The sequence below is a fragment of the Cherax quadricarinatus genome, chromosome 37, assembly GCF_038502225.1.
Source record: "Cherax quadricarinatus isolate ZL_2023a chromosome 37, ASM3850222v1, whole genome shotgun sequence".
Taxonomy (NCBI): domain Eukaryota; kingdom Metazoa; phylum Arthropoda; class Malacostraca; order Decapoda; family Parastacidae; genus Cherax; species Cherax quadricarinatus.
In genome coordinates, this window is record NC_091328.1 from 29,028,992 (window position 1) to 29,036,845 (window position 7,854).

The 7,854-nt window shown below is 40.5% G+C and overlaps 1 protein-coding gene across 1 annotated transcript in view; it reads left to right on the forward strand.

Moving 5' to 3' along the window:
* The first annotated feature begins 599 nt into the window (after positions 1 to 599).
* The window catches only part of LOC128704253 (uncharacterized), a 475,059-nt gene continuing 467,804 nt past the window's right edge, over positions 600 to 7,854 (forward strand). The window contains exon 1 of the mRNA XM_070091732.1: positions 600 to 816. The gene's annotated coding sequence lies outside the window, so the exon portion shown is untranslated. The remainder of the gene's footprint in view (positions 817 to 7,854) is intronic.

Below are 7,854 nucleotides of genomic sequence, written 5' to 3' on the forward strand. Positions count from 1 at the left end.
TTCAGTGACCTGGTTTCGATACTGTAACGGGAGAATACTTTGGGTACGTTAGTCATGATGGCGGGTTTGAGGGGACTTGAGCTAGAGTTCGGCACAGCCTCGCTAGTGTGAGATTCAGCTGTAAAAATCTGAATTTGTGGTCACAGTGGTGGCCCATGCTAACCTACCTATTGTGAATAGAAATATATTCAATAAAATGAATCTTATTATAGCCAGCTGGTCTTGTGGTTAACGCACTGGCCCATCAGTTTTAGGACTCACTTGCCATGGGTTCAAACCCCACCCGTTCCGTGATTTGGGCACGTGTCCTCCCAGGTGTTGGCCCTGATCACATTTCTCCTCACTACCACAACATGCAGCTCAGTGTAATATTGCCTGGGAAACAATTCGGATTAACGGCTGAGTGGGTTTGGAAAACTCTCCAGAGGCAATAATTTGGGCGAGTGGAGTGGGTTGAAGATGGCGGCGAGAGTGGGCGAGCACGTGGTTGTGGAAGTGGTGGGCATGCGTGGGTGGGCGGAGCAGCAGGTGAGTGGCACAAGAGGAGTGTTGTGGGCGGCACCCACGGGTGGAGCCTCAGTATTCTCCTGCCACCCGAGTCGGGTGGATGCTGTGTATTCGTGCGTGCGTTCTCTCCTCCGTTCCCACTGACTGCACTAACCTCTGTGATCGTACATATAAAACTGTATTATACAACCAAACATGCTCTATTAGAGATAATACATTACATCTCTTAACAAGGTTAAAATTCTAAGTTAAAAATGTCAGTTTTATGCAGGATATTATCAGCCAGGAGCCAGAATGATGTGCACACGGGTATGTATATCATCCTTACACTCACTGATAACTCTAACCTGCTTAACTTTCCCTGACTCTCGTGGCTTTAACACAACTCTCTATCAGTCAACTTTCTTCCCATGTCTTGATTTAATGCAACAAGAGATCCTTGACAGCACTTATAGCACTTTATGTGAGGCCATTTGTTAAATGACTATCATTAAACACTTCACAGTAAACAGGTGATGTCACAGTATGCAAAACAACCACTGTGAAAGAAATTCCAAGCGCTTTCGTGACTTCTCACATTATCAATGAACTGTATATAGTTCCTTGATAATGTGAGAAGTCACGAAAGCGCTTGGAATTTCTTTCACAGTGGTTGTTTTGCATATTGTGATGTCACCTGTTTACTGTCATCTTACTGCATCTATCTATCTATATATAAATATAAATATATATATATAATATATATATATATATATATATATATATATATATATATATATATATATATATATATATATATATATATATATATATGTGCGTGTGCGTGTGTGTGAGCGTGTGTGAGGATGACCAAGGTACGCTGAGAACATTAGCACTACTGTACGCTGAATACACGAGTACCTCTGTACGCGACGCGAAGCACATGAACACGACGGTACGCTGAAGACCTGAACACGGCATGTTAGTACATAATGAGACATGCTGGTACGGTGACCAGTACTGAATCCCCGGGGGTGTACCATCACTACGGTACAATGACATAAAAAAAAATAGCGCTTTACAGTGCTAATTTGATTGTGCACAAGCTTAACAGTCCACCGAACGACAGAGCAGGTACAGTGGTACATACCTCTCATGGGACAATATGCCAACAGTACCTAAATTATACCGTAATCATGGAAACGGTACATAAAATTTGGTGGTGCAAAATGTCAACGGTACTTAAAACTGACTGTAGATGACGGTACATAACGGTACATAAGCCTCACGGTACAACATGTCAACCGTTCACAAACCTGACGGTACAGCATGTCAAGGGTACTTAAATCTACTGGGGGCAACATGTCAACGGTACAGAAACTTGATGATACCATTTCAACGGTATACAATTGCAGTACCAATATATAAACTGTACACAAACTTGATGGTACCATGTCAACGGTATACAATAATGGCAGTAACAACATGTCAGCGGTACACAAACTTCATGGTACCATGTCAAAGGTATACAATAATGGCAGTAACAACACGTCAGCGGTATACAAACTTGATGGTGCCATGTCAGCGGTACAAACTTGATGGGACCATGTCAGCGGTACAAACTTGATGGTACCATGTCAACGGTATACAATAATGGCAGTAACATGTCAACGGTACACAAACGTGGCAATATCAACATATGTGTCAAGGGTACACTAACCCGGCAGTACTAACATGTCAACGATTTACATATCTGGCAGGACCAATATGCCAGCGGTACACAATAATGGCGGTACCAACATGTTAACGGCAGTATGTAAGTACGTAAATATCAACGGTACTCTAACCTGGCAGTACCAACAAGTTACCGGTACACTAACCTGGCAGTACCAACAAGTTACCGGCACACTAACCTGGCAGTACCAACAAGTAACCGGTACACTAACCTGGCAGTACCAACACGTCAACGATACTCAAACTCGGTAGCACCAACATGACAGAGGTACGCAAAGATAGCTGTGCCAAAATCTCAGCGGTACACAGTTCTTGCGGTTCCACGGCGATGGTACACAAAAATTTCGTTTGGTAAAAGGCCGCAAGAGCAACTAAAGGGACATTTTATTGTGGCAACGTTTCGATTGACAAAGCTGCTGGAGAGCGAAACGTTGCCTCAATAAAATGTCACATTAGTTGCACTGTCTTTTTATCTAGCATATTGTTGGTAATTCTACCAATATTTATACAAACTTGCGGTACTAACATGTTAACGGTACATAATGGCAGCACCAGCATATTAACGGTACACAAATCCGGCAGTACCAACGTATCTACGATATACAAAAATGGCTGTACCAACATGACAAAGGTACACAGACCTTGCGGTACCATGCTTAACGGCAGGGTATGATACCTCGACTCCAGAAGGCGGACACAACGGTGCAAGGTACCTTTCCCCAAGTACTGTACAATTGCCACTGATTTAGCGCTTGCCCATGACTGTTATAATTCTGTTTCTTGCGTCTGTTGTTTTATACAAAGGATGAATATTGTGGAAGATGTCCACAACTTGTAGACTGGTTGTCATCGCTCAGGATGCCTGGCTCTCAGGTACAGAATTTATTTCTCCTTATGCTAAAGTGTTGATCAGCTGAGCATGTGACTTCAACTATCGACGACTCATGCCAAAACTGTCAAAAGCTTCGTCAGAAATATCAACCACTAGCCAAATCGATGCACCTCTCACTAAAACAGTCTGTCACTCGCCTAAGCTATTTGCCACTCGCCAAAGATATCTACCACTCGCCAATACTATATACCACTCGCCGAAACACACTTCGGGTAGAGCTCTAATACGCGCGCAGAAGCTCACTATCTCACTCCCGCCAGTTCTCTCGCATTTTCCCCTAATTTTCTCTCTCTCACTGCAAAACGTTCTCCAGCTCCTTCAGAGCTTTTCAACTCCTACCAAAATTTTGTGTCCTACACACTCCAAAGCTCTATCCTACGCTCACTAAACCTCTGTTAAAACTCTTCATTTTCATGGAGAAAATCCCTAACACTGCCGCCAACACACACTCGTCTTCTCACCAAAGCACCGCAAATCTCTCCAGATCTTCTATTCAAGCTTCTCTCATCAAAGTTCTCTATCTCTTCTCTCAAAACTCCGTAATAATTTCGCCAAAACTCTTTACCTCTCCATCGAAACTCACTACCAATTTTGCCAAAGCTCTATACATCTACTATTAAAACTTAATGCCAGAGTCGCAAAAGCTCTCTATCCCTCTCGTCAAGATTCACTGCTAATTTTTTCCAAAAAACTCTGTCACTCCCGCTCTTGACCACTCCCGATAAAGCTCTCTACTATTCTTGCTAAAACTACCACTCCAGCCATAACTCTCATTCCAATCATACCTAAAAACCCTCGTTTGAACTCTTAATATTTCTTACCATACCGTAAAACTCTCTCACTCTCAACCATCCCCACTATTCCAAGCAAGCTTTAAAATTCCAGCAATGCTATATCGCCTTAATTTTCCAACTGGTGACTTAGACATGTGCAACTGGTGAATTAGACATGTGCAACTGGTGAATTAGACATGTGCAACTGGTGAATTAGACATGTGCAACTGGTGACTTAGACTTGTGCAACTGGTGAATTAGACACGTGGAACAGGTGACTTAGACACGTGCAACTGGTGAATTAGACATGTGCAACTGGTGATTTAGACACGTGCAACTGGTGACCTAGACACGTGCAACTGGTGAATTAGACATGTGCAACTTCAAGTTATCGTTACATTGAAAGGTCTACAAGGTAAAGATTCCCAGATATTGTACACGTGTCTAATTCATCTTGTTAGTAATGGCGCTTCATTAAGGTGACAGTTATTGTTCACAGAAACATTTAACAGTTTAATACGAGAAAAATGTACTTGATATATTGTGCAGAATATATAAGAGGAAGTTCAACAGCAACAGTAAAATTATTGTTGTTATTTTCACAGTGATAAAGTGAGATAGAACAAGCGTTTATATCTGCAGTAAATTCTACTTTAAATCCTGCGTTTAATGCTGCGCTCAATACTGCGTTAAGTACTACGATAAATGCTATGTTAAAATCTACGTGAAATGATAAGTTCAATGTTATATTAATTCGGTACTTGTTATATTAAATCCCGCTACAAGTCCAATGTTAAAATGCTAAAATATGATAAATTATAATACTGAAGCATCGGTAATTATATTTCGATAATTCTCAAGTGGTTAAATTATTATACTAGTGTGTAAATTACAGTGAAATAAACACTGCAATAATCCACAGAGAAAGTGTCACAGCTCTTATCAAATGTTTTGTGATAAGTGGAGCATTTCAAATTCTGTTAAAGTAACTGAGATAAACAGAAGTCTGTTGGAAAGGCACTGTTAAACAGTGTAACTATGTTAAATAAATTATTATTAACTGCATTAATAACACCATCAGATATTACTTCCTTAAAAGAAGTGATATCACCTTGGAGAGGATACTCACACCTGTGGATAGATATTCTCCCCATCTAAAAATATATCTGTATCAGTGAAGATACTCTCACTTCTAGACAGATATTCTCACTTCTAGACAGATATTCTCACTTCTAGACAGATATTCTCACTTCTAGACAGACATTCTCACTTCTAGACAGATACTCTCACTTCCAGACAGATACTCTCACTTCCAGACAGATACTCTCACTTCCAGACAGATACTCTCACTTCCAGACAGATACTCTCACTTCCAGACAGATACTCCCACTTCCAGACAGATACTTCCACTTCCAGACAGATACTCTCACTTCCAGACAGATACTCTCACTTCCAGACAGATACTCCCACTTCCAGACAGATACTCTCACTTCCAGATACTCCCACTTCCAGACAGATACTCTCACTTCCAGATACTCCCACTTCCAGACAGATACTCTCACTTTCAGATACTCTCACTTCTAGACAGATTCTCTCACCTTCGGAAAGATAGTGTTGATCAGTGTTACCTTAAGATGTAATGAGAAAACTTTATTAAACATTAAAAGAGCAAGAGAGTGACTGACCACCAGTGAGGATCCATTATGTAGAATGCAAAAGACAGTGTCCAGGTCAGAAAATAAATTCAGTGATTCCTCCAAGTTTTTTACTGTAGATCGCAAGACACATTATGAAGGACTTAAAAATATTAAGTTTGTTGCGAAATAAATTATGTAAGTCACTTAATACGTTATGTAGGTCATTTAAGACGTTATGTAGGTCACTTAAAACGTTATGTAGGTCACTTAAGACGTTATGTAGGTTACTTAAGACGTTATGAAGGTCACTTAAGACGTTATGTAGGTTACTTAAGACGTTATGTAGGTCACTTAAGACCTTATGTAGGTCACTTAAGACGTTATGTAGGTTAAGACGTTATGTAGGTCACTTAAAACATTATGTAGGTCACTCAAGACGTTATGTAGGTCACTTAAGACGTTATGTAGGTCACTTAAGACGTTATGTAGGTCACTTAAGACGTTATGTAGGTTACTTAAGACGTTATGTAGGTTACTTAAGACGTTATGTAGGCCAGGAAAAACATTATCTGGGTTACTAAATAGCCTATAGATCACTTAACCGTTATATAAGTCAAAAATTATATTACGTAGTAACCTCTACCTTTGATGAGTTCCGCGACCTTCTGCCAGGCTCGTCTGCGGCTTGCCTGGTCTACCAGGCTGTTGTTACTGGTGGCCCTCTGACTCATCTATTCATCACAGCCTGGTTGGTCTGGCATGTGTTGAAGATACTTGTCCACTTTACACTTGAAGAATTTTCCATTCTCCCAGTAGTGTTTCTGGTGTCTTATGGTAAGAATTTGAATAGTCTGGGCCCACAGGCGTTTATACAATGTTCCCGTTTTGTGCCCACTGCTTCTCTGATATCTCTCATTGCAGTATGTTATGGCAGTGTACATAGTGGAAGAAGGCCCTCGTGTACTTTCCATGTATATATTATCACAGGTTCATATATATCTGCCTTCCTCCCCATTAAGTACATATTTAAGACTTTAGCGCCTTACCAGTGTGTCGTAAACGATCTCTGCATCTGTTCCAGGTCTTATATTTCTCCTGAAGACATTATGTAGGTCAATAAGTACATTATATAATTGACTAAAGACATTATATACGTCACAAATGGTGTTGTTTAGGTAACAGAAGACATTATGTAGGTCACTAAAAATGAATGTAGGTTACGTTATGATCTGTATAGTGTACACAAGACTTTACCATTATACTTACATTCGTTGGTGCCAAACATTCAACATTTTTTTTTTGTTTTAATCACTGAGGGGCTTAAGTTTATTATTCAGTCTTTACCAGACACTGAAGCAAGAATAACATAGTCTTTACAGACGATGCATCAATGACAACATCAATATCAGTAACATCGTTGCACGTGAATGGTAGACAAAACTGACAAGATGAAAATTAGACACATATGCAACATTTGGGTATCTTTATTGTAGACGTTTCGCCATCCAGGGGCTTTATCAGTACAAGGACGTGATTGGAAGACACAAGAACTATATACAAAAGATGAGCTAATCAGTCCCTCAGCCATGAAGTTGGTGTGATGAACACCGTAGTATTGTGAAGATTCTGGATCACAGACAAGAAGGCTGGCACTTATAAAGATACCCAGACGTTGCACATGTGTCTAATTTTCATCATGTCGGTATTGTATACCATACATGTATAACTTATCAGACACTGCAACATCATGGAATCTTGGTTCAGAGGACATCTACACAACCTTCATCATGGCTGCTGTTGATGCTGCTGATGTTGCTGATGCTACTGCTGTTGATGCTGCTGATGCTGCTGATGCTGCTGATGCTGATGCTGCCGCCGCCGCCGCATGCTTTGAGAGTGACCTACTTTCACTGGGAAATCCCGGCTACCAGTGACTACGCCCTCGATTGCTACCCGTCCCTTTCCACCTGATGCCAGTATATAAGCGCCAACTTTTTTGCCTGTGCCCCAGAATCTTCACGACTACGGTGCTCTCCACACCAACTCCAAGGCTGAGGGACTGATTACCTCATCTTTTGTATATAGTTCTACTGTCTTCCAGCCATGTCCTAGAATTTGTACTGATAAAGTCACTGGATGGCCAAACGTCTGCAATAAAGACACCCAGATGTTGCACTTTGTATAATTTTCTACAGAAACATCAACAATAGCAACAACAAAAACACCAACAACAACAATAGCATTTCATTCATCGACAGTGATAAATCTAATATGCATATTATTATTATTATTGTTATTATTATTATTAATAATATTATTATGACTGAAGACT